The sequence below is a fragment of the Salvelinus fontinalis genome, chromosome 14, assembly GCF_029448725.1.
Source record: "Salvelinus fontinalis isolate EN_2023a chromosome 14, ASM2944872v1, whole genome shotgun sequence".
Classification (NCBI taxonomy): domain Eukaryota; kingdom Metazoa; phylum Chordata; class Actinopteri; order Salmoniformes; family Salmonidae; genus Salvelinus; species Salvelinus fontinalis.
The window spans coordinates 51,267,400-51,293,783 of record NC_074678.1 but is presented as its reverse complement, the minus strand read 5'-3'; the positions used below and the strand labels follow the sequence as shown (position 1 = coordinate 51,293,783).

The following is a 26,384-nucleotide window of genomic DNA, read 5'->3' as shown; positions in this document are numbered from 1 at the left end:
TGTCGAGGCACTACAGTAGGGACTAGGCTAGGCTGATTTGTCGAGGCACTACAGAAGTGACTAGGCTAGGCAGGCAGCCCTATTGAGATGGAATGAGATTATGTCTCAATTATGCTTTTAGATACAAATGTTAAATATGGGTTCTTGGGATGTTGAAACATTGAGGACACCTGCTCTTTCCATCACAGACTGACTAGGTGAATCCAAGTAAAAGCTATGGTCTCTTATTGATGTCACTTGTTAAATCCATTTCAATCAGTGTACATGAAGGGGAGAAGACAGGTTAAAGAAGGATTTTTAATCCTTGAGACAATTGAGACATGGATTGTGTATGTGTGCCATTTAGAGTGTGAATGGGCAAGACTAAATATTTAAGTGTCTTTGAACGGGGTATGGTAGTAAGTGCCAGGCGCACCGGCTTGTGTCAAGAACTGCAACACTGCTGGGTTTTTCAAAGAGTTTCTCCTTTGTACCAAGAATGGTCCACTCCCCAAAGGACATCAAGCAAATGTGACACAACTGTGGGAAGCATTGGAGTAAACATGGGACAGCATCATGAGGAATCACTCAGAGATTTTATATTATATCATATGGACTGTGAGATATCACTGCGATGACGAACTCAGTACACCTTATGCACAGACCGTATGCCCTGTAGTACTTTTCTGTAGTACTTTTCTGTAGTATGCTGTATGTGTATTGCTCTATTGCTTCACGTTTTCCTCAGTAGCCAGTAATGAATGTTCATTATTTTAGTGCAGGAGCTGTTGTTGTTAGTTCTCTCCTCTCCCTCCCCCGTAACTCCTCTAAAACAGCATTGTTGTTGATGTGACCCACAAAACAACTCTCACACACACACTTTTGATGCTAAGAAATGTATTTTATTCATTAAATGCATAAAGAAATGAGAAAAATAAGTGAAGTTTCATTCCAAGATGCTATATATCCATTTTCAGAAATGCTGCTAAATTAGATTTTATTGTTTTAAAGAAGTTATGAAAGAGATTGGTTTGTTTTTTCACTATCTAAATCAGGGCATGGGGTTGTTGAATGACAGACATGTATTTGTTTCAAATCTGTCACTTGATGGTTTCATTTCAGAGAGACAAATAACCATGTTTTTTGCAAAATGCTATATATCCGTCTAACTCTCAGAGAAATAAGTAGTACTGTGTAACGAATAACGACATTTTTTATGAAGAAATGTACAAATGATTATTTTGTGACGTCAACATAATAAAATAAAAAATATAATAATATGAGATCTGTATTTAAAACATTTAGCCCTATAAACAAACTTAAAATGTATAAATTGATGGTTTCGATTATGGGATTTTACTATATTCTGTTCCAGTTAAAGGGTTGTTCAGATTCAGTTAAATCTGTGGGCCATAATTTTTTAAAGGCTAGCTCAGAATATGAGCTTTCCTAAACTTGTTTATATAGTATAAAGATCGGTCCTTTCGGCAGCCCAAATAATTTATTTATAAATCCCATCATTGGATGGTTCGGTAGTTGGGTTTCCCAAGGGACTCAATAGGCCAGCATAGCTGACTTAAGTTGTAAATATGGAAAAAAGGAGTTGCTTGGTAGTGTGTATGGATCTTTCAAATCTTGTAATTTTCTCAAACCATTACTGTCCATGATATCGGTAAGGGTACAGATTCCACATTTGGACCATTATGTGGGATGCAAAAGGCCACCCTCCTGATCGCATGGTATTATTGTGAAATATTGGAATATGGTCATGCCATTTTGATTCCCAGTTTCATTGTTTTTACATTTTTCACCAAATAGAAATTGTTTGCATTGTTTAAGGGGTATATTAGTGAAGACCTGTAACGGGTGTCCTCTTCCTCTTCAGACGAAGAGGAGGAGTAGGGATTTGACCAAAACGCAGCGTTGTGATACGACATGAATATTTATTAAACAAGACGAAGACGAAACACGAAAACCACTTGAATAAACTACAAAACAAATAAACGATGTAGACAGACCTGACTTGAGAACTTACAATAGACGAAGAACGCACGAACAGGAAACAGACTACATACATGAACAAACAAACCGAAACAGTCCCGTGTGGTGCAACATACACAGACACGGAAGACAATCACCCACAAACAAACATTGTGAACAGCCAACCTATATATGGTTCTCAATCAGAGGAAAACGTCAAACACCTGTCCCTGATTGAGAACCATATAAGGCTAGTTACAAGTGACCTAAACATAGAAACACAAAACATAGAATGCCCACCCCAACTCACGCCCTGACCAACTAAACACGTACAAAAATAACATAAAACAGGTCAGGAACGTGACAAGACCACCTATTCCAGGGCAATAGGAGACACTATACAGTGCCTTTGGAAAGTATTCAGAGCCCTTGACTTTTTCCACATTTTGTTAGGTTACAGGCTTATTCTAAAATTGATTAAAATATATTTTTTCCCTCATCAATCTATGCACAATACCCCATAATGACAAAGCAAAAACAGGTTTTTAGGAATGCTTGCAAATATAAAATATAAAAAATAAACTGATATAACATTTACATAAGTATTCAGACCCTTTACTCAGTACTTTGTTGAAGCACCTTTGGCAGTGATTACAGCCTTGAGTCTTCTTGGGTATGACTTTACAAGCTTGCCACACCTGTATTTGGGGAGTTTGTCCCATTTCTCTCTGCAGATCCTCTCAAGCTCTGTCAGGTTGGATGGGTAGTGTTGCTGCACAGCTATTTTCAGGTCTCTCCAGAGATGTTAAATCGGATTCAAGTCCGGGCTTTGGCTGGGTTACTCAAAAGAGACTTGTCCTGAAACCACTCCTGCGTTGTCTTGGCTGTGTGCTTAGGATCTTGGTCCTGTTGGAAGGTGAACCTTCACCCCCAGTCTGAGGTCCTGAATGCTCTGTTGCAGGTTTACATCATGGTTCTCTGTACTTTGCTTTGTTCATCTTTGCCTCGATCCTGACTAGTCTCCCACTCCCTGCCGCTGAAAACATGCCCACGGCATGACGCTGCCACCACCATGCTTCACTGTAGGGATGGTGCTAGGTTTCCTCCAGACGTGACGCTTGGTTTCAGGCGAAATAGATCAATCTGGTTTCATCAGACCAGAGAAACTTGTTTGTCATGGTCTGAGAGTCTTTAGGTACATTTTGGCAAACTTCAAGCGGGCTGTCATGTGCCTTTTACTGAGGAGTGGCTTCCGTCTGGCCACTCTATCATAAAGGCCTGATTAGTGGAGTGCTGCAGAGATGGTTGTCCTTCTGGAAGGTTCTCCCATCTCCACAGACAAACTCTAGAGCTCTGTCAGAGTGACCATCGGGTTTTTGGTCACCTCCCTGACCAAGGCCCTTCTCCCCCGATTGCTCAGTTTGTCCGGGCAGCCAGCTCTAGGAAGAGTCTTGGTGGTTCCAAACTTCTTCCATTTAAGAATGATGGAGGCCACTGTGTTCTTGAGGACCTTCAATGGTGCAGACATTTTTTGGTACCCTTCCCCAGGTCTGTGCCTCGACACAGTCCTGTCTTGGAGCTCTACGGACAATTCCTTCAACCTCATGGCTTGGTTTTTGCTCAGACATGCACTGTCAACTGTGGGACCTAATATAGACAGGTGTGCGCCGTTTCCAAATCATGTCCAACCAATTGAATTTACCACAGGTAGACTCCAATCAAGTTGTAGAAAAATCTCAAGGATGATCAATGGTGACAGGGTGCACCTGAGCTCAATTTCAAGTCTCATAGCAAAGGGTCTAAATACTTATGTAAATAAGGTATTTCTGTGCCAAAAAAAAACTATTTCGGCAACCTTTGAAAAGTCAGGCACAAACCTGTGGTACCATCCAGCCATACCCAGGAAGTGCTGAACAGCCTTGAGGGATGTGGGAATTGGGAATTCCTGCACAGCTGCAACTTTGGCTGGATCTGCATGGATACCTTCAGCATTAACCACATGACCAAGGAACTTGAGTTCTGGCAAACAGAAATTACACTTCTTCAAGTTCAGGGTCATACCTGCAGCCTTTAGTCTGTTGAAGACGGACTGTATGTCTTGCAAATGATCCGCGACAGAGGAGGAGTAGATTATGATGTCATCCAGATACACAAGACAATTTCTTCCCCTCAGATCTCCCAGGACAGTCTCCATCAACCTTGGGAAGGTTGCTGGAGCATTCTTCAAGCCAAAAGGCATGACTTTGAAGGAGTACAAACCAGCAGTGGTGACAAAGGCAGTCTTGTCCTGACTGGCGGGATCCATTGCCACCTGCCAAAATCCGCTGTTCAGATCCAAATGACTGAAGATGGATGCCCCTGCCAGAGATTCCAGTATGTCATTTATGTTCAGTAGAGGGTAGGCATCGCTTTCTGTTTATGCATTCGGCTTCCTGTAGTCTACACAGAATCGATATCCACCATCTTTCTTTGGAATCAGGACAACCGGAGAAGCCCATCTGAATAAAAGAAGGTTCCATAACTCCATTCTCCAACATGCTTTTGAGCTGTTCATTAAGATTTGCCAGTTTGGCGGGGATGCAGCCTGCAGGGATGCTGTTAAATGGGGACTTAATGGTATAGATGTTATGTTTGAAGACAGTTGTACGGCCGGGTGTAAGAGTACAGACCTCACTGTTCATCTCCAACATCTGGGAGAGCTGCCACCTCTCATCATCCGACAGACATGCCTGTTCCTCTGCTTGTTTGATGTAGAAATCAGCATCAGGTTTGCTTTTGCTCTCGAATAGAAGGGGGGGGGGGGGGTGGTGTACGGCTGTAATCAGGGTGATAGCGGGGTTCTCTGGCTTCACTGGTGGAACTTGTTTTTGTCTTTTCTTTGTATTTTCTTTGGCTTTGTCTTGACCTAGCCAGGATTCTGAATAAGGTAGCAGGCTCCACCCTGAAATCAGTGCATTTCCAGATTGAAATAAATGATTCCGGGAATGGTCAGAACTCAGCCGATAGGATGGTTCGTACATCGAGATGGTCAGTCCACTGAAGAACATGAAGTCCAAGGACTACAGCAAATGCAAGGTTCGGATCTGCAAGTATAGCCACAGGAAGGTTAATAATCTCATTGTGCAGCTTTATTGTCATATCAATCCAGCCCAAGGGAGTGGTAGGTTCTCCTTTGGCCAAGTGCAATGGTCCTTCCTCCCAGGTTCTAAGCTCCTCATGAGGTAATGCCATGTTTCGCCACAGGGGCTCTTGCATCAGGGTGTAAGTTGCTCCTGTGTCGATTATGGCCTTCCCTCTCCAGTTCCTAACAGTCAGAGGAATCAATAGTTGTTGCGGAATAGGAATAAGACAGCTAGTTGTGCTGTCTGAAGGCTTCATGGTGGGCATTAAGGCCGACCCAATTGTATGCAAGCCACCACGTCTGTCTAGACTGTCAGTCTTCTGACCTTTTCCTGAATCCTGACGCTGGCCATAGAGGGGGCAAGAACCTGGAGGATGTTGGACTTTACACCTCCAGCACATCACTGGACTTTTGTCTTGGATCTTGGGCACAAACGGCTGAGACGTTTTAGCCCCAGGAGAGTTATTGGGATACCGGGATGATGGAACAAGGTTTTGAGTTTGGAGGTGGTGCTTCCAGTCCTTCTCAAACTGAGTCCCAAGACCTACCAGATCATCCACATTCTGCACACGTTCCCGAAGTTGACTGGCAAGGCGGGGAACCATGTTCTTAAGAATAGGTTTGACCATCTCCTGTTCAGTAATGTCAGTCTTCCATTTCCTACATAGAACTCGATAGGAGAAGCCAAAGTCCCGTATTGGCTCTGCTTCACCCTGGACTCTGTTACAAACCCATTTCGCCAGTTCATCCTCATAGTCCTTTGAGAGGAAGGCTGAGAGAAATATTTTTTTTAAACTCCTCCCAGGTTCACAGGCTATCTCCCACCAGTCTCTTGCTGTACCATGGAGAACACTGCGGAGGGTGTCAAGAATCTCCAAATCAGTAAGGGGCCGGATAGAAAGGAAATCATTACTCTTAGATAGGAAAAACAGTGGATCAACATCCTCTTCTGGGCTGCCAAAAGTGGGTAAAAGTAGTTTGATAGAGAGAGAGCTTTCCAGAGGAGGCATGACAGTGGAAAGGGGTCTTAGGGAAATGGGAGTTCTGTTTAACAGTATCTTCAAAGGGGTTTTGTAGTGCTACCTGTTCCTATTCCCTTAATGGCAGAGCCAGTGGCAGAGGTAAACCCAGAGGGAGGTGCAGATGATTTGTTCAGAAGGGAAAAGCACTGCGTTACCTCCTGGTGCATTTCCTCCTGTTGAAGATCTGTGGTCTGTGCTTTTACCATCTAATTATAAGGTCTCCTTTTGAGTCTGTTCAATCGAAAATCCTAGTTCCCCTGAGAGAGAGAGTTCTTCATGTCCTCCATAACTTCCTTCATATAAGAACACACTCCCTTCACAACAGAGGCTGACTCCTCTGCTCTCTTTTCTTGTTCCTCTTCAAGGTAAGTTATGACATGATGATGGTTAGTTTCTATGAGTGTTTTGAAACTTTGCATTTTCCCTTGAACATCCTGCTTCAGAGAATCTTGAAAATATTTCTGTCTCTGAACAGTTTGTTGTTGGTTTTCCTCCATTTGACGGGGGAGGTGAGCCAACCTCAACTGCACATCTTTCTGATGAGCCTCCACACTTTCACTGCGAATGGCATTCTCCTGCATTGTCAAACTATGGTTGGTGTGTGTCCATTGTTGTTCCATTTGTCCAGTGAGCACAGAGACACCTCTCCCGGTCTGTCTGGGTAACAGGGTAACAGGAAGAGGTTGAAGGGAGGGTAATGGTGGAGATGTTATAGGTGAGCCGGAAGCCTGGGGATAAGGGCCAGTGCTATCCAACTCCATTACACCATCGAGTCCTTCCACAATGAAAGAATCCCGGTCATGATTATCATTAGGTGTGTCCACACAGTATTGGATTCCAACAAAATACATTATTCAATTTTGTGTGTGTGGTGTCATGGGTGCTTCTCTTCAGGTCCCTGTTCGGGCGATAATTCTGTAGCGGTATTGTTATAGAGGGGTAAAGATAAAGATTTTGTTTGGGCGCCAGGCCGGTATTAACCCTTCCGAAAGGAAAAGAGTCGGATAGATGGAGTACAACTACCAGACACACATACATCAGCAGAATAGACTGCTTAAAGTGTAGCCCGTTGGCCAGATAGCCAGTGGAGAGAAAAGACAAGACACACCGTATAAAACACATGTCACAGCACAGGGGTAACCCAACAAATAATACCTCATACAATAATAAATGGCATTTAACAGCAACTTCATAGAAACAATTTACAAGAAAGAACCTAGTCATCAACATTAGACGATTTGCAACAATGTTGCTACTGATCCATGCCGATCAATAACCGGTGCGGTCCCAAAATATAACAACCACGACCTTGAGCGGTGACGCCGATGATCGAATTAAACACTTTTACAACCCAAGCACACTGAAAAGAACAAGACTTCTGCAGCACTGCACACACTGTCAAACTGCCGCGCCAACCAAGAGCTACCCCCCCCCCCCCCCCCACAGAGAGCCGGAAGTGCTATCTTTATTTTCTCCTTTCTGACTGCTGATGCACTCTTAAAGTGGCAGCGCACGGTGAAGGCACCGTGAAGGATTTCGCCACAACATTCTAACCATGTAATTAATACATTTCATATATGCTATTGGTAAAATAATCATTTGGTTGTGTTCATGAAGGTGTCAGGTATTATGCAGTAGGTAGCATTAGAACCATTTTTTTCTTCAATTTCAAATTAGTTTGTTACTGTAGGCTATATGTAAAAAAAAAAAAAAATCAACTGTTCAATCGATTTTATTAGTGGAGTGACTTTGATTCTACTATGAAACAGAAACCATATGTTTTGGAACATGGTAACAGCTTCTTTTTATTACGCTATTTAAAATATATATATATACTCCAACTACAAAGATGCACTGACAGCAAAATCTGTGGTCAAATGATGAAAACAGTGACCTAAACATCATCATGGCATTATAATGAATATACTGTAAGTGTCGATATGACAGCAGTCAATTATTGTCAGCTCGTGCTTACATGGCGTGCGTTCTTCACCCAATGGCATCAGTTGGATTTCATTTAACGGTTACTCCTTGGCCTAACAGTTGATACAAATGATACAAACTTCCCACAAAACACTTCGCTTGCAGGTGACACTGGTGTCTTGGGTTTGGTTTTTTGTGTTTTTGGCCACCTGGCACTGTCTCCTCCCCGGGAGCTGTGCACAATTTGGCTTGCGTGGAATCTCTGCTGCTGCCTTGGCCCTAAGATGTCTCTCACGTAACCCGTATGCCAGACTCATGATGAAGTCTCTAATGGGCAAGGGTGTTGTTCATGCATTTCTTGAACGACACGTTTGCTTTGATTGCAGCCAAATCAAGCATGTTGTAGAACAAAGCGACAGGCCAGCTTCAGGTGCCTCCTTTCACAGAGTATTGCCGTGCCATCTGATCCAAAACATCCACACCAACCTATGGAGCAGAGTAAAGTGGAGAACATTAGGATTATTTTCTCATAGAATAAACAACACGTGTTATACAGAAGATCCATAGTTATACTATCGCCCTGTAGCACTCACTTCTGTCATCATGAAGTGCTTTGAGAGACTAGTCAAGGATCATATCACCTCCAGCTTACCTGTCACCCTAGACCCACTTCAATTTGCTTACCGCCCCAATAGATCCACAGACAATGCAATCGCCATCACACTGCACACTGCCCTATCCCATCTGGATAAGAGGAATACCTGTGTAAGAATGCTGTTCATTGACTATAGCTCAGCATTCAACACCATAGTACCCTCCAAGCTCATCATTAATGCTCGAGGCCCTGGGTCTGAACCTCGCCCTGTGCAATTGGGTCCTGGACTTCCTGACGGGCTGCCCCCAGGTGGTGAAGGTAGGAAACAACACCTCCACTTTGCTGATCCTCAACACTGTGGCCCCACAAGGGTGCGTGCTCAGCCCCCCCTGTACTCCCTGTTCACCCATGACTGCGTGGCCAAGCACGCCTCCAACTCAATCATCAAGTTTGCAGACAACACAATAGTAGTGGGCTTGATTACCAACAATGACGAGACAGCCTACAGGGAGGAGGTGAAGGCTCTGGGAGTTTGATGCCAGGAAAATAACCTCTCACTCAAAGTCAACAAAACAAAGGAGATGATCGTGGACTTCAGGAAACAGCAGAGGAAGCACCCCCCTATCTACATCGATGGGACAGCAGTGGAGTAGGTGGAATGCTTCAAATTCCTTGGCGTACACATCACTGACAAACTGAAATAGTCCACTCACACAGACAGTGTGGTGAAGAAGGCGCAACAGGAGGCTGAAGAAATTTTGCTTGTCACCTAAAACCCTCACAAACTTTTACAGATACACAATTGAGAGCATCCTGTCGGGCTGTATCAACGCCTGGTACGGCAACTGCACCGCCCACAACTGCAGGGCTCTCCAGAGGGTGGTGCGGTCTGCACAACGCATCACCGGGGGCAAACTACCTGCCCTCCAGGACACCTACAGCACCCAATGTCACAGGAAGGCCAAAAAGATAATCAAGGACAACAACCACCCGAGCCACTGCCTGTTCACCCTGCTATCATCCAGAAGGCGAGGACAGTACAGGTGCATCAAAGCTGGGACCAAGAGACTGAAAAACAGCTTCTCACTGAAGGCCATCAGACTGTTAAATAGCCATCACTAGCACAGAGATGCTGCTGCCTATATACACAGCCTTGAAATCATTGGCCACTTTAATAATGTCACTTTAATAATATCTTGCGTTACTCATCTGTCATGACTCTCATGGTCGAGGATCCAAGGCCTCAGATCAGCTTGATAAATGGCTGACAGATAGCCAGACCCCCCTCACTCCCACAGGAGAGGCGAGGGGGGGCTGGGACAGTTTTATGACACCTCACGCCAATCGTAAATATTATGCAGCAGAGAACCCTCTCCTGCTCTTCAGTATCAACCAAAGGAATGCCGTTGTATAGAGAGACTGTTGGCCGCCCAAAAACTCTAACATCCAAAAATGTTATATTGGAACAATATCTCTAAGATAGGAATGTTAGGAATGGTCAGTGGGGATCTAAAGAAAATCATGTCATATTGTTTTTCATTTGTAATTTCATTAATAACTGTATAACGAAAATACTGTAACATGAAGAGCTTTCACACTGTATGTCAAGTTTACATCCTTTACTATTTTGTTAAGATTTTTAAGGTGATTTTAGTTTTCTAACGACATCATAGTTTTCATGTCCTTTGCACATTAACTAAGCCATGCCCCGAATGAGGTCTGAAGAGCGTGTCAGTGTGATGGAACTGCCCTTTATCGACCAGAGTGCTTAAAAGGACTCGCTAAGAATTAACACACCAGACCAGCAGACATGAAGTGTGAGCTAAACGTTACAAATGGTTGAAACTCTAAGACCAGAAAAGGTGTAGCTGTGGCTACACTGCTGAAAATAGTTAGACCTTTGAATCTCCACACGAGGTGAAGAAGATAAAGACTAGACCTTAACATAGCCAGTCTGCAGCTGGGCATGTAAAAGTGGTCCTAGAACTTTGATTAAAGACACGAGGTGGGAAGAAAGAAAATCCCATCAGTTTTAAATATTGGTGTATCTGAAGATCTGTTCTGAAGAAACACTCCATTGGAGACAGATCAACCCATTGAGCCGTTCCCCATAGAAGGATCGATTGGTTTCAACAGAGCGACGACAAACAAAGACATCTTCACGTAAATGCATTGCATTTCTTACCCAAACGGCGGCGGCTCGTGTGTAAGGTATATGGTTACTCTGAGTGTAGTTTCCAAATGTACAATAAATGTCCCTTTCTCCCTATTTCTCTATTTTCCACACCCCCTTCTCTGTGTAATAAGCCATCATATATTGTCAGTCCACTAGGGATTTTTGTCTCATATAATGTGTATTCTGTGTTATTATTTAGTTAGTTAGTAAATAAATAATTAAATCAAACTGTGTAGAACTGAATAATCAGAAAAGGCTGGGGTTCTTGCGGATTTCAGAATGAGACTGATATGAGGTAATGAATAATAAGTGACTTATCGATATATATATAACTTATATCTTTTTGAGTTTAATTCGGGAGATGGTAACTCGTTAAACAACTTCTTCCGTGGTGCCCCAAATTCCTACATTATTAATTTAACTGGGTAACAATTAAACATAGTTAGTTGATTTGATAAATAACAGTCAGCACATTACTGAAAGTCACGTCACAACATCTCATATGTATATACTGTATTCTATACTATTCTACTGTATCTTAGTCTATGCCGTTCTGACATTGCTCGTCCATATATTTATATTTTCTTAACCTGTTTGGGCTGCAAGCCCGACGTCGGAACGAAAATGACAACAGCTGCAGGGCGCGAAATTCAAAATCTATTTTTTTTTTAATATTTAACTTTCACACATTAACAAGTCCAATACAGCATTTGAAAGATAAACATCTTGTCAATCCAGCCAACATGTCCGATTTTTTAAATGTTTTACAGAGAAAACACCACATATATTTATGTTAGCTCACCACCAAATACAAAAGTGGACAGACACGTATGATTATGATTATGATGTATGAATTATGATTCAAGTAGCAGGCACAAGCCAACCGAAATAAACTAAAACCAACCTAAAGAACCCAGAAAAAACTACCTCAGATGACAGTCATATAACATGTTACACAATAAATCTATGTTTTGTTCATAAAATGTGTATATTTTAGCTATAAATCAGTTTTACATTGATGCTACCATAAATGCTACCACATAGCTACAGTCTGAATCCAGACGGGAGTAGCCAGAGAAAATACAGACACCAACGTCGACTACTAATTACACCTCATAAAACATTTCAGAAAAACATATGGTGGATAGCTAATGAAAGACAGATATCGTGTGAATAGAGCCAATATTTCCGATTTTTGAAGTGTTTTACAGCGAAAACACAATATATCGTTATATTAGCTAACAACATAAGCTAGCATAAGGCAGCATTGATTCTAGTCAAGCGCTAGCCTAGCACAGTTAGCAGAGTTAGCATTGAACAGTTCGACAGATATATGGAAAAGCATCCCAAATTGGGTCCTTATCTTTGTTGATCTTCCATCAGAATGTTGTAACGGGGTCCAATGTCCAGTACAGTCTTTAGTTGGGTTCCAGAACGAACTATTTCCCTCTTTGGTTAGCAAGCACAATGGCACTGCGGCGCTAATCTCTCTTTCTTCAAAAAAGTCTTCCGTCGCATCACATCTAAAGTCCAGAATAAATTGCAATAATATAATTAAAGTATATTGAAAAAACATACTTTAGGATGATTTTGTGACATGTATCAAATAATATCGTAGCAAGAGATCATATTCACCGTTATCGAGCTTCTTCCAGGAGCCGAGTCTAAATTCTGTCTCGCGCCCGTAATTTTTTTTTAACTGCGCAGGTCTCACAAGAAGGTGTGGTATTCAGTCCATGGACGAGATATTCGACTGCTTTCAAGTCTCACTTCCGCATTACATCCAGATGAAGGCGTATGACGTGTTTCTACGGTCCTAAGTGTAATGACCTTTTATAGACAAGGTCTTAAAGAGACACATCGCATTTTGGAAATCTCAATTCGGCTGGGAAAATGGCTGTAAAAATATTTCTGTTCGACTTAGAGAAATAATTCAAACCTTTTTAGAAACTATAGACTGTTATCTATCCAACAGTAGTAAATATATGCATATTGTAAAATAAAAAATTTCTTAAGAGGCCGTTTGAAAATGTGCACATATTTTCCAGTTTTTTCAATATTCACCCTGCAGCCTGAAGAAGTTTTAATTCCATTCCTTTACTTAGATTTGTGTGTATTGGGTATATGTTGTGAAATTGTTAGATATTACTTGTTAGATATTGCTGCACTGTTGGAACTAGAATCTGCACTGTTGGAACTAACATCTGCTAAACACGTGTATGTGACCAATAAAATTTGATTTGATAACGAGTTGTATAAGCGTGTAATGCGTATTATGTAATATTGACATACCTCAGTTTGTTTGAAGTGGTAATAATATCCGGTTTTCTCTTTATTGTGTCCCCGTCGATGGCAACTGTCGGATCTATGGTGCTCATGACAGAAACGTTCTTTCTTGCCTTGCGTTGGTGTAGTGTGAGTGTCGTCTTGTCATTCTTCAGCACTGTCGTGCAGGTGCCTTATTTTGCGCAGAGGGAGGGAGCTCCCGTCTCGCTTTGTTCATGGTGTCCACTAGGCTTGTTTTATTTGCAAGCTACTTGTTCGCCAATGACAGTGAAGTAAAGAAATTGTCCATGGTGACATTTCTCACCTTGCCAACATAATGTTCCACAAGCCTCATCACCACATTCTACGACACTCGCTCACCTGCTGCCCGTTGTGGATTTTTTCCCAGATACAGTATGGAAAGCCGTTCAAGCATGTACTTAGTGTCGACGTCAGCGGCTAACCAAAACTTAATTCCAAGCTTGTCGGGTCTCCAATTGTTTCCGCAACAAGCTTATGTTGGGAACAATTGCTCATCAACAGTGATGTTCTCTCCTGGTTTGTAACATGCAATGCTGTTCTGTACAAACGTGTTCCAAATGTCGGATACCATGGCAAATGTGTCTGTTTCCAGGCGTTGCATTCTCGCTTCTTTCTCGTCATCAAAACGGTAACGCATGACCTCTCTGAAGTGATCCCGTGACACGGGTTCTCCAAAGAAAGGTATCCCATACATGTCTGACCAGGAGCTCTCCATATATACGCTCTTTCCACCAAATGCTCTACGGACATACAGGATTGACATGAATGCTTCCAGCTCATCACCAGACAGATCACAGGCAGTATCTCCTTGCTCCCTGTGCAACTCATCCACAGTACAGTCCCTGATGTCCATGTCACATAAACAACAAAAGCTGGTGAGTGCGTTGCTGATGATCCTGTTGTTTTCTGCTTGAGATGTAGGGCCTGCTCTCTCAGTGATGACATTTTGTAGCATTAGCACCGGTTTGTACTATCGGATCCATACGGTGCCGTCCCTTCCACTCTCCTGTCACTGTTTCATTTGGTGGTGGCTCGAGCCCCTGCTCAATGCTTACCGTTCTGGCTTTTTTGCGCTTAGGCCTCAGGTGTAGGTTCAGAATCAGAAGAATAATTCTCTTTATTAATTTCTTCTCCACCATTTGAGTTGTTTTCATTCATGTTCATTCATTCGTCCGGGGCATTCTTGTCGTTGTACATTTTGCACTCTCTCACTGTGTACTCCAAGTAGGCCAGAGTAGACTGATAAGACTGCTTGTAACGGCAGCCTTCCTCCTCTTCGTCTGAAGAGGAGGTGTAACAGGGATCGGACCAAGACGCAGCGTAGCTCGTGTTCAACATGTTTAATTACAAACGAAACTGTGAACACTTACAACAATTACAAAATAACAAAACGTGGCAAACTGAAACAGCCCTATCTGGTGCAGAGAAAACACAGAGACAGGAAACAACCACCCACAAACCCCAACACAAAACAAGCCACCTATATATGATTCCCAATCAGAGACAACACAAAACATCTGCCTCTGATTGAGAACCATATTAGGCCAAACATAGAAACGGACAAACAAGACACACAACATAGAATGCCCACCCAGCTCACGTCCTGACCAACACTAAAACAAGCAAAACACACAAGAACTATGGTCAGAACGTGACACTGCTTGGATTTGGTGGACTGATACAGGGTACATACCATTTTGAGATTATAATTAGAATACACCAATACAATAAAATGGCCCTGTTCTTCATTCACAATCGGTGATTACATAATGATGCATCATTCGCTTTCCCACACTCGCCCATTCTCCCCCTTTCCCCCCATCATACTTTACTTCATTTATTTCATCTGTTGTTAAAGGTGTGAAATTAGTTTCGGTATCGTTTTTTAGGATAAAAATAAATGGAATAGAGCTAAGCATAGGCAAAAATCTTAGAGGAAAAACTGGTTCAGTCTGCTTTCCAACAGACACTGGGAGACAAATTCACCTTTCAGCAGGACAATAACCTAAAACACAAGGCCAAAAATAGACTGGAGTAGCTTACCAAGATGACATTGAATGTTCCTGAGTGGCCTAGTACAGTTTTGAGTTAAATCAGCTTGAACATCTATGGCAATACTTGAAAGTGGCTGTCTAGCAATGATCAACAACCAACTTGACAGAGCTTGAAGAATTAAAAAATGTATATTTTTGCAAATATTGTTGTGCAAAGGTGTGCAAAGCTCTTACCAGAAGCACTCACAGCTGTAATCGCTGCCAAAGGTGATTCAAACATGTATATTACATATATTTTAGTGTTTTAATTTTCTTTCTTTCTTTTTACAAATCTTAGAATTTTTCTTCTACTTTGACATTACAGAGTATTATGTGTAGATCGTTGTTAAAAAAAATGACAATTAAATCCATTATAATCCCACCTTGTAACACAACAACATTTTGAAAAAGTAAAGGGGTGTAAATACTTTATGAAGGCACTGTATGAGGGTTTGGGACACCTGGAACCATCACGTGAAAAAAAACCTCCAGGAGACAATGACACAACGTCCCAAGAACGTTCAGGGGGCCATGACACAGCGTCTCAAGAACATCCTAAAACTTCCTCAGGGATGTCCCAGGGGCAAACCGGAAAATAGACTAAACTTCCAGGGGACCATCACACAACGTCCCAAGAACGTGCTAAAAACGTCCTCGGCGACATCCTCGGGAGAAACCGGCAACTAGACAAAACCTTCAGTGGACCATGACACAACGTCACAAGAAAGTTCAGGGGACCAAGACACAACGCCTCAAGACTGTTAAAAAAATGTCCCCCGGGACAAACCGGGAACTATAAAATGGTCTCCCATAGAACGTTCCCTTAAAACCATCACACAACGTCCTAAGTAAAATGAAACTAGTAAAAAGAATGTCCTGAGAATGTCCTAAAAAGTTCCTGACATGGTCCTCAGTGACGTCCTGGGAACATACAGGGAACTAGAGAAAGGTCCTCCAGAGAACGTTCTCTTTGGACCATCACGTGACGTTCTTAGATCGTTCTCAGAACATCAATGGGATAACGTCGCGCCAAAACCCTCAAGGGACCTAATGGGAACGTCACCGAATGTCCTCAGGATTTCCCCTGTTTGCTGTGTTTATGTATTCCGTTCCCACTGCTCAGGATTGACTCATCAGCCTCTACAGTGTTTGAAGCGCTGTAGATCAGGGGCCTGCTGATTTCTAAATCAAGTGTCAACTCGCTCCACTTGGGACACGTTGCTGTTCAGAACAAATAAGCAATTCTGAAATGGTAGTCCCGCGGAAATCCCCGATCTCTACTGATGGAATAGTGGAAACACATCAATCCACAGCAGTCCGAAAGACTGACCTGTATTGTTGTCTACCGGTGCGTACTGTGGAGACATTGTAGTGTGTATGGATTGCAAAGGTGTGAGGCTGCAGCATTGAAATGTCAACTCAGGAGATTGAGCAGCATCTGTTATTTAAGTAAGAGTCTATTTAAAGATTGGCTGTGTGGAGAGCTGACAGCAAGGATCTGTCACTGCAAGTGTGAAAATGTTTTTAAAGGGATAGTTTTCCAAAATTTTACCCAAAGGACCGTTTTTTTTTTTTTACACAACAGAGGAATAAAGAAAGAGCCAAATATATTGGTAATCCAGTTTACTTGGTTGTGTATTGTGTCAGCTAGTTATTGCATCAAATAGATGTTCTTTGTAGGTCTTGTGTTTTGTCTACTATACCCATACTTCATCACAAAGCAGTTGGTGACATTGTGTTGTTTCTGAGAGGTGGTGTTACATTTTTAGATGCAGCTGTTGTCTTTATCTGTTGTGTGATGCTGTGGTCTCTTATGTAATGGGATATTGCACGTTAAAACAGATTTGACTATATGTTCTGCTCGTCTGGCAAACAGAAGTTCTCTGCAATGCAGCTCTCTCTCTCTCCCTCCCCTCTCTCTCGCTCTCTCGCTCCCTCCTTTCTTTGATTCTGTCGCTCCCTCCTTTCTTTGATTCTGTGATGGACTCACACATCTGAAGACACTCGCTACAAATTGCAGCTGCCTCCCACCCACACACCCACATGCTGTGTTACTCACTTATGGTATACACACACATACAGTTGAAGTTGGAAGTTTCCATACACTTAGGTTCGAGTCATAAAAATTCATTTTTCAACCACTCCACAAATGTCTTGTTAACAAACTATAGTTTTGGCAAGTCAGTTAGGACATCTACTTTGTGCATGACACAAGTCATTTTTCCAACAATTGTTTACAGACAGATTATTTCACTTATAATTCACTGTATCACAATTCCAGTGGGTCAGAAGTTTACATACACTAAGTTGACTGTGCCTTTAAACAGCTTGAACAATTACAGAAAATTATGTCATGGCTTTAGAAGCTTCTGATAGGGTAATTGACATAATTTGAGTCAATTGGAGGTGCACCTGTGGATATATTTCAAGGCCTACCTTCAAACTCAGTGCCTCTTTGCTTGACATCATGGAAAAATCAAAATAAAACAGCCAAGACCTCAGAAAAAAAATTGCAGACCTCCACAAGTCTGGTTCATCCTTCGGCACAATTTCCAAACGCCTGAAGGTACCACGTTCATCTGTACAAACAATAGTACACAAGTATAAACACCATGGGACCACACAGCCGTCATACCACTGTCACGCCCTGACCTTAGAGAGACGTTTTATTTCTCTATTTGGTTAGGTCAGGGTGTGATTTGGGGTGGGCATTCTACGTTGTCTATTTCTTTGTTTTTGGCCGAGTATGGTTCCCAATCAGAGGCAGCTGTCTATCGTTGTCTCTGTTTGGGAATCATACTTAGGCAGCCCTTTTTCCCACTTTCTGTTGTGGGATCTTGTATTTTTGTGTTGTATGTGTTGCACTCCTAGCTTTACGTTCATTGAGTTGTTTATTGTTTTTGGTGGAACATTTAAAAATGAAAGAAAATGTACGCCTACCACGCTGCATCTTGGTCTTCATTTAACGACGGACGTAACAACCGTTCAGGAAGGAGATGCATTTTGTCTCCAAGAGATGAACGTACTTCGGTGCGTTAAGTGCAAATCAACAATTCCAGAACAACAGCAAAGGACCTTGTGAAGATGCTGGAGGAAACAGGTACAACAGTGTCTATATCCACATTAAAACGAGTCCTATATCGACATAACCTGAAAGGCCGCTCAGCAAGGATGAAGCCACTGCTCCATAAAAAAGCCAAACTACGGTTTGCAACTGCACATGGGCGCAAAGAAAGTACTTTTTGGAGAAAAGTCCTCTGGTCTGATGAAACAAAAACAGAACTGTTTGGCCATAATGACCATCGTTATGTTTGGAGGAAAAAGGGGGAGGCTTGCAAGCCGAAGAACACCATCCCAACTATGAAGCACGGGGGTGCTTTGCTGCAGGGGGGACTGGTGCGCTTCACAAAATAGACGGCATCATGAGGAAGGACAATTATGTGGATATATTGAAGCAACATCTCAAGACATCAGTCAGGAAGTTAAAGCTTGGTCGCAAATGGGTCTTCCAAATGGACAACGACCCCAAGCATACTTCCAAAGTTGTGGCAAAGTGGCTTAAGGACAACAAAGTCAAGGTATTGGAGTGGCCATCGCAAAGCCCTGACCTCATCCTATAGAACATTTGTGGGCAGAACTGAAAAAGCTTGTGCGAGCAAGGAGGCCTACAAACCTGATTCAGTTACACCAGCTCTGTCAGGAGGAATGGACCAAAATTAACCCAATTTATTGTGGGAAGCTTGTGGAAGGCTACCTGAAACGTTTGACCCAAGTTAAACAATTTTAAAGGCAATGCTACCAAATAATAATTGAGTGTATTTTAACGTCTGACCCACTGGGAATGTAATGAAAGAAATACAAGCTGAAAAAAATACTTCTCTCTACTCTTATTCTGACATTTCACATTCTTAAAAGAAAGTGGTGATCCTAACTGACATAAGACAGGGAATCTTTATTAGGATTAAATGTCAGGAATTGTGAAAAACTGAGTTTAAATGTATTTGGCTAAGGTGTATGTAATCTTCCGATTTCAACTGTACTCTGGTGCTCATACACACTTATGGCACACACATATTGTACATGTCCTGCCACTCACACACTTATGGTACACACACATACACACACACACACATACACAAACGCACCACACAAACACACTCATGTCCGGTCTAAATCTAGCATGTTACTGTAATGACCGGCATTATAGCCTACACGTCATATCATATGACTTGATGACCAACAGCTGTAGATCAAGGTCATTGCTACATTTAAGCAACATGTTCTGCTTTTGGACATACTCTAGTACATTATTTCTATTGTCACAATATCTATTTGTATGATTTCAACACCATTGGACTCTCCCAAAGGGTTTTTTACTTTGTGCGTAAAACCAGTTCTAAGGTGTTCATAGGACAGACTCAATTCTAATATGGACAAGCTACAATTAGATACACCAAAGATACAGTAGGTCCGCACTCAAAGTATTTCGAAAGAGCTTACTTTATTTGAATTGTAACTCAGCATTCCTCGTGCCATGTTGAAGGAGGGTTAGCAGTGGGAAAGACAATGGGACAGAGCTTGACAATTCTGTCTAGGGATGAAAGGATGGATGCTAAGCTCTACCGACATGTGAGAAGTTGCTGAGGCTGGGTCCAGAAGTTTTTCTGCTCTCTGTCAAGGCTTTTTGGTTTGCTGTGTTTGCAAAGAATACCAAATGAAGTAGCAGCTCTACTGTAACCATTCCTAAAGGTTTTGCTGATATGGGAAGGAAAGTATTTTGGGGTTTTTGAAAAAATTTGATAAGTTAAGGAAGACCCTTTTCCTGGGTGGTCTGTGATTAGCTGTAGTTTGGTTGTTAAAAGTCACTGTGAAAGTTTAACTAAGGCTATACATTTGTAACAGAGTAGGCTCCGTCCCTCTCCCTCACTAGGCACGAACCTGGGACCCTCTGCACAACAACACTTCACACTCACAAACCTGCATTACAAATATCGCTCCACAAAAACGATAGCTCTCACAGAGCAAGGGAAACAACTACTTCTTGGTCTCGGGGCTGGTGGACACTACCTGCACAATGGACGCTACTAGCACATGTACACAGCTAACTAGCTAGCAATTCCTCATTTACACTTTGGTCAGCCAACCCAGACCCCTACACCTTAGTGAAGCTGTATTTACAGAGAGAAGAACTCTCCACTATATCTAGGGCTCTGTAGCTGTAAAGTCATTTTGTATTGCTTATGAATAATCAATGCAAGCTATTTGTGTGTATTGGAAGAATTGAATAACCTAGATATTAAGTAGTAGCATTGTGTAATGAACCGATCGGGTAATTAAGCTGTGTTTGGCATAGTTTTTCACGTATACTCCCTCTCCGGCGCTTGAGGTCGCCGGGCTACACATTATTACGCACACCTGTCACCATCGTTACGCGCTTTAGCGCCTCATCAGACTCGGCCGGCTCGTCAGGCTCCCTCGGCCGGCTCGTCAGGCTCCCTCGGCCGGCTTGTCAGGTACCCCTGCCTCGGCCGGCTCGCCAGGCTCCCACGCCTCGGCCGGCTCGTCAGGTTCCCACGCCTCGACCGGCCTGCTCCTGGTCCTCGGGACCGTCCCTCTGGGGGTTTACTGTCACGTATACTCCCTCTCCGGCACTCGAGGTTGTCAGGCTGCTCATTATTACGCACACCTGTCACCATCGTTACGTGCATCAGCGCCTCATCAGACTCACCTAGACTCAATCACCTGCCTGATTACCTTCCCTATATATGTCATTCCCTTTGGTTCTTTCCCGAGGAGTTATTGTTTCTGTTCCGTTATTTCATATCTGTACGCTACTTGTGTTTCTTGTTTTGTTCCTTGTCTTATTTATTGTTAAAGTCCCTCCCTGATCTTGCTTCCCGACTCCCAGCGTACACGTTACACAGTTTCACGTTTTATTTGTCACATGCAGATGTACTGTGAAATGCTTAACTTGTAAGCCCTTATCAACAGTACAGTATTCAATATCAAAATAGTATAACTAAAAAAACATGAGAAATTAGAGAGAGAGAAAAAATGAATGTAAGCTATATAAAGGGTCCGTGCCAGTACCAAATGTACAAAGTGCAGGGATACTGGAGTAGTTGAGGTAGATACTGTATGTACATGTAGGCAGGGATTAGGAGAAAGTGACTGGTAGCAGAGAGCTCGTAGTATATGCTGGGGTATCAGGCTTGTGTTATGTGGGTGTATTGTATTCTATAGGACTGTTATTGCCTGCAGTTAAGGGTGTTTGAAGTGGTCCCTGTAGCAGAAAGTGTGGTATAGACCAGGTGGTTGGCACATGGAGACTGTGTGAATATCATGATGATAAACTGCTCTAAATCACTGTATATTTTGGATATGTTGCTTATTTAAATAGGGAGTAGTAAATAGGTCATTATGCTTGCCAGTACGCTCCGATATATACTTTACATCCCTGTCACCTCTATCACCATGGATACCGCTCTGACTACTGTAAGCATACTCCTGGAATGGGTAGATGTGCCTAACTTTTGACTGGTACTTGCTTAATTAATTTGAATAATATTATGGTGTTTCTATTCCATAAAAAAACTAAAAACCCTCTGTGTTTCTATATAACACTGTACAGCGTGATGGTTGGCAGTACAGTACTGGGCTATTTAGCTAAAGAATCTCTGTGTCGTGCAGACAGGAGACCGGGGTTCAATCCCCCGACGGGGAGGAAGGAGTAGGCTGTCTTTGTTCTTAACTGATTCCATAAGTGTTATTTCATAGTTGTGATGTCTTCACTATTATTCTACAATTTCAAAAATAGTAAAAATATAGAAAAATCCTGGAATGAGTACAGTATATGTGTCCAAATTTTTGACCGGTACTTCCTAGAACGGAAAATATGGCGCTGTACAACGTGACGGTGGTAGCTAAAGAATCCCTGCAGGGCACGAGGAAGGAGTAGGCTGTCCTTGTAAATAAAGGTTACACTAAGAGCAAAACATTTCTGCACCCTAATTTTATCATTCTTGTCTAACCAATACCCAAATGGAGATTAAGTGAAAATAAAAATCTCATTGATTTATCAAGACCAGGGCCCATGCTTGCCTCAGAGCAGTGCAAAATGGTGTTAAAATAGTTTTTGGCTTTTGCTTCTAACTTTTATATGCTCTTTAAATAAATAAGACCTACACCATTTTAACAGCACATTACTCAACACTAGTGAGACTCATTTCGCCTATGGTAGGCCTACAGTATATCGTGAAGAAAAAAAATTAATGACATGACTCTCCGCCAATAATTACATTTAGGGGATTGGAGGAATCTAAATTAATATCTAAGGGGCATTTTCTGTTAGATATTCTCAGATATTCTCACAGATCCTAAGGGGCTTTTATATAATTCTAAATGAATTAATAATAATAATCGTTTGTTTAAAAAGTAACAATATTTTGCAGATTTCGTTTTCATTTAACCTAGAGTGAGCGAGAAAAAGGCCATTCTTGAACATGGGATGAGACATTCTCACTAATTTGTAAATAAAGCCAGTTTGTTATTTAGAAAGGTTTCTCCAGGAATAAATCAAACTTGATTATTTAGCAGTCATCACTTGCTTATATTCAGTCAACACATACCTTAAGAATATCATGGAAAATTTGAAAATGTTAGTTTCTCCATGCTTGTTTCAGAGCAGCGTGAAACGGTCCACAGCGGGAAGGCTATGTATTCTGTGCCCACTTGTGGTATCTCTCTTCGGTTACACATCCTTGGAATAGCAGAACAGCATAACGGTCCGGACGGCCCTTGCTGTGCCTGGTGAGCAGTTGGTCAAGTTCTGTTGACGACCTGACGAACCCGCCAGGTATGTTGACTCTGCCTGTCGGAAGTGAAGTTCCAGAGCTCACAGGTGTGTCTGGCATAGATTGGGACTCCATCTCGTTCCTCGCCCTTTTCACCGCGTGAGTGAGTCAATGATTCCAATGATTCGTCTGACAAACAAAGAACTTTGCGTCCTGCAGGCCCATGCATGGATCAAAGCTTACAAGACATTCAATAACGTCATCTTCACAGACTAATCATCTGTGGCCCTTGAACAATTTACTCAAAATTGCTACAGAAAAAAAGGAAGAATATCAAGAAGATTAATGAAAGCATAAAGATGTTGATGAAGAAATGCTGAGTTAGAAATGTAACACTTTAGAATACTTAAGCATCAAATACATTTGCAATTGTAAGTAGGCCTAATAAAACAAATTCTACTTCTATTAGGCTGTTAAGCCTCATAGCCTACCTCAGCCAGTTAAGTTATTTTATATAGGTCTAGGCTCCATAGAAATAGACTCCGATTAAGCCCTCTTGTTGTTTTGTAAAGTCCAATTTAATATGAAGATTATTGTTGAAATGAATTGCTCGACTGGTGTAGGTTTTCTCCATCTGTCGCTCATCAAATCGAAACATATTGTCATTCTCTGCGGAGTAACTTTATCATATTTGGCGCGGAGAAAGTGTCCACTTTAGGCTGGGGATTGTAGGCCTGTTGAGGGATAGCTCTAGTGTAAATCCCTATAATATGGATATCTTCCATATAGGGTTCTAATGTAATAATACTTTTTCCCCTTTCCACATGTTAAAGATTCCAATTGATGAAATGTTTTTAGCCACAATCGGCCCCAACCCCAATTAATACATTTGGGCACAGTCGATAGCGTGCTGGACTTCGGGCTAGAATGTTGAGGGTTCGAAACCGGCTCCCTGCTTGTTTCATTACATTATTATGCCGGTCTCAGAGCAAATAGCCTGGATTGTTACTCCCATCTCATTCCTCGCTCTCTTCCACGCGTCATTCAGCACGCTTGTGGGCGTGCTGGCAGGATGTACTGTTTTTTTATTCTGTATATATGAATTACAAATCAGCCATTACTTAAATCATGCTTCTAGTCTATTGCATAGTTACAATGTGTAATCATTGATGTCCCAGGAGCAGGAGTGGTAAACACTGTTGAAGTGTATAATTGTCATACATACATGCAGACACAGCATCATTCACAGAATGGAGTTTGATACACCTGGTATTGGATATGACAGAATAGTTTTTTGCTAAATAGCGATTTTCGTAAATTAACTTTATGACCAAAAAATATGCACAATCGTTTGTCTCTACATTAACTAACATATTCCTCTCAATTGTAAATGTTTTTTGCTTGACTCCGTATGACGTTATAGCTACTTACATTTGCTTCCTCCGTAATGTTTTGTCAGCCATCTTTGCTGAGGAAAGTCACCAGGGAGGGGTGGCTCACGTCAAATTCGTCATTGGAACCACTCCATATGGTTGGTCATGTAAAAACCTTGGGACCCAAATGCATAATGAATGCTCTACCTCCCCCTTGTGGTGGTCTGGAGCAATGAAGCTGTGACACTGGGTACTTCTAAGCGGTGTAAGCTCGCAACTTTTAAAAGAGGAACCACTGTTTATGGTTTCTCTGTTGCTCTATCTGTGCTATAAGGGGTGCTGCTAGGATATGTATGACAAGGTATGTACGGTTAGGTATAAGTAGGCCTTCTCTAGTAAGACTTGAATGTTGTCTGCTAACCATACATCATTACAAAGTAGTTAGTGACATTATGCTGTTTTTGAGATGGTGGTGTTACATTCTTAGATGCAGCTGTTGTCCTTATCTGCTATGTGTATATTGAAACTCCCATTTAAATGCAGGTTTATAGAATATTTGTGCATACTGGAATAAATGGGGGTTGCTGTAGGGGTATTTGTTCAGTGAGCGTAATGGTTACTACTACACAGCAGTTAGGGTTGGGCAGGTTACTTTATAAATGTAATCTGTTACAGTTACTAGTTACTAGTCCAAAATTGTAATCAGTAACGTACCTTTGGATTACCCAAACTCAGTAATGTAATATCATTACTTTCAGTTACAAAGGATCCATTGAACGCATTGGGTGTGTCATCATAGTGTTTTCTGACTTGTGGTCAGACTCTTTCAGGTAGGACTAGAACAAACTTTAACTTGCGCCTTTTTTCAATCCTGGATTGAATGTCATTGAGAAAACAGAAAGGTATCGTGATGTATTTTTTCACAAACATTCTTTCTGAATTGAAAAGTAATCTAGTTTTTCAGAAGTGTATCTGTAATCTGATTACAATATTTTAGCTGATAACGTAATTGATTACAGTTCCAGTTTTGTTGCAATCAGATTATATAGATATCAAGTAGTAACATTGTGTCATGGACCAATCAGGTAATTTAGCTGTGTTTGGCATAGTTTCAAGTTTCCTGGTGAAGCTGGTTGAGAGAATGCCAAGCGTGCAAAGCTATAATCAAGGCAAAGGGTGGCTACTACGTAGATTCTCAAATATAAAATATATTTTGATTTGTTTTACAGTTTTTTGGTTACTACATGATTCCATATGTGTTATTTCATAGTTTTATGTCTTCACTGTTATTCTACAATGTAGAAAATAGTACAAATTAAGAAAAAACGTTGAATGAGTATGTGTGTCCAAACTTTTGACTGGTACTGTACTTGCTGGGTACAGTGTTAATACGCAAATGACTATGAGCACTTGATCTATTCAGTAAACATACCATTGGATTTAAAGATAGCTTTTATTCACTGAGTGTACAAAACATTAAGAACACCTGCTCTTTGCATGACATAGACTGACCAGGTGAATCCAGGTGAAAGCTATGATCCCTTATTGATGTCAGTTGTTAAATCCACTTCAATCAGTGTAGATGAAGGGAAGGATACAGGTTAAATAAGGATTTTTAAGCCTTGAGACAATTGAGGAAGGTGTTCCTAATGTGTGGTATACTCGGTGTATATCCCTGCAGATTATCAAGTGGTCAAATCACTTTATATCTACCATAGCTTTGATTAGACTGATCATGTCAACATCATACTTTCAAAATCTTAGGTAGCAATCTTGAAATCAGTCATCATCATGAATCAAGTTGACGATCTACTGGCAAATCCTTTTCAAACCTTGTCACAAGAGAAATTATAGATAAAACGTATCGGTAATCATCGGCGCTCATCGGCCATTGGACATAAACATTACACAACAAGTTGGAAATCGCAAATTCAACAATGACTGGTTTGGAGGGAATCCGTTGCTAACTGCAACCTTGCAAAGCAATCACTAGCCAGCTATTCAGTGGGGAGGGTGTGTGGTCCAAGTCTGGGTTTAAGGGTCTGTTTTCCAAGCTTAAAATTATAAACATTCAACATTGGC

The 26,384-nt window shown here is 41.7% G+C and overlaps 1 protein-coding gene and 1 long non-coding RNA gene across 11 annotated transcripts in view; one reads left to right on the top strand and one right to left on the bottom strand.

Annotated features, from left to right (window-relative positions):
* camsap2a (calmodulin regulated spectrin-associated protein family, member 2a) overlaps positions 1-26,384 on the top strand; it is an 89,446-nt gene that overhangs the window by 9,844 nt on the left and 53,218 nt on the right. The gene's annotated exons all lie outside the window — the stretch shown is intronic.
* Positions 7,581-26,384, bottom strand: part of LOC129811094 (uncharacterized) — a 79,480-nt gene continuing 60,676 nt past the window's right edge. For all 3 annotated transcript variants that reach the window (XR_008752832.1, XR_008752834.1, XR_008752833.1), the window contains one exon: positions 7,581-8,511. This is a non-coding gene — a long non-coding RNA (uncharacterized LOC129811094). The remainder of the gene's footprint in view (positions 8,512-26,384) is intronic.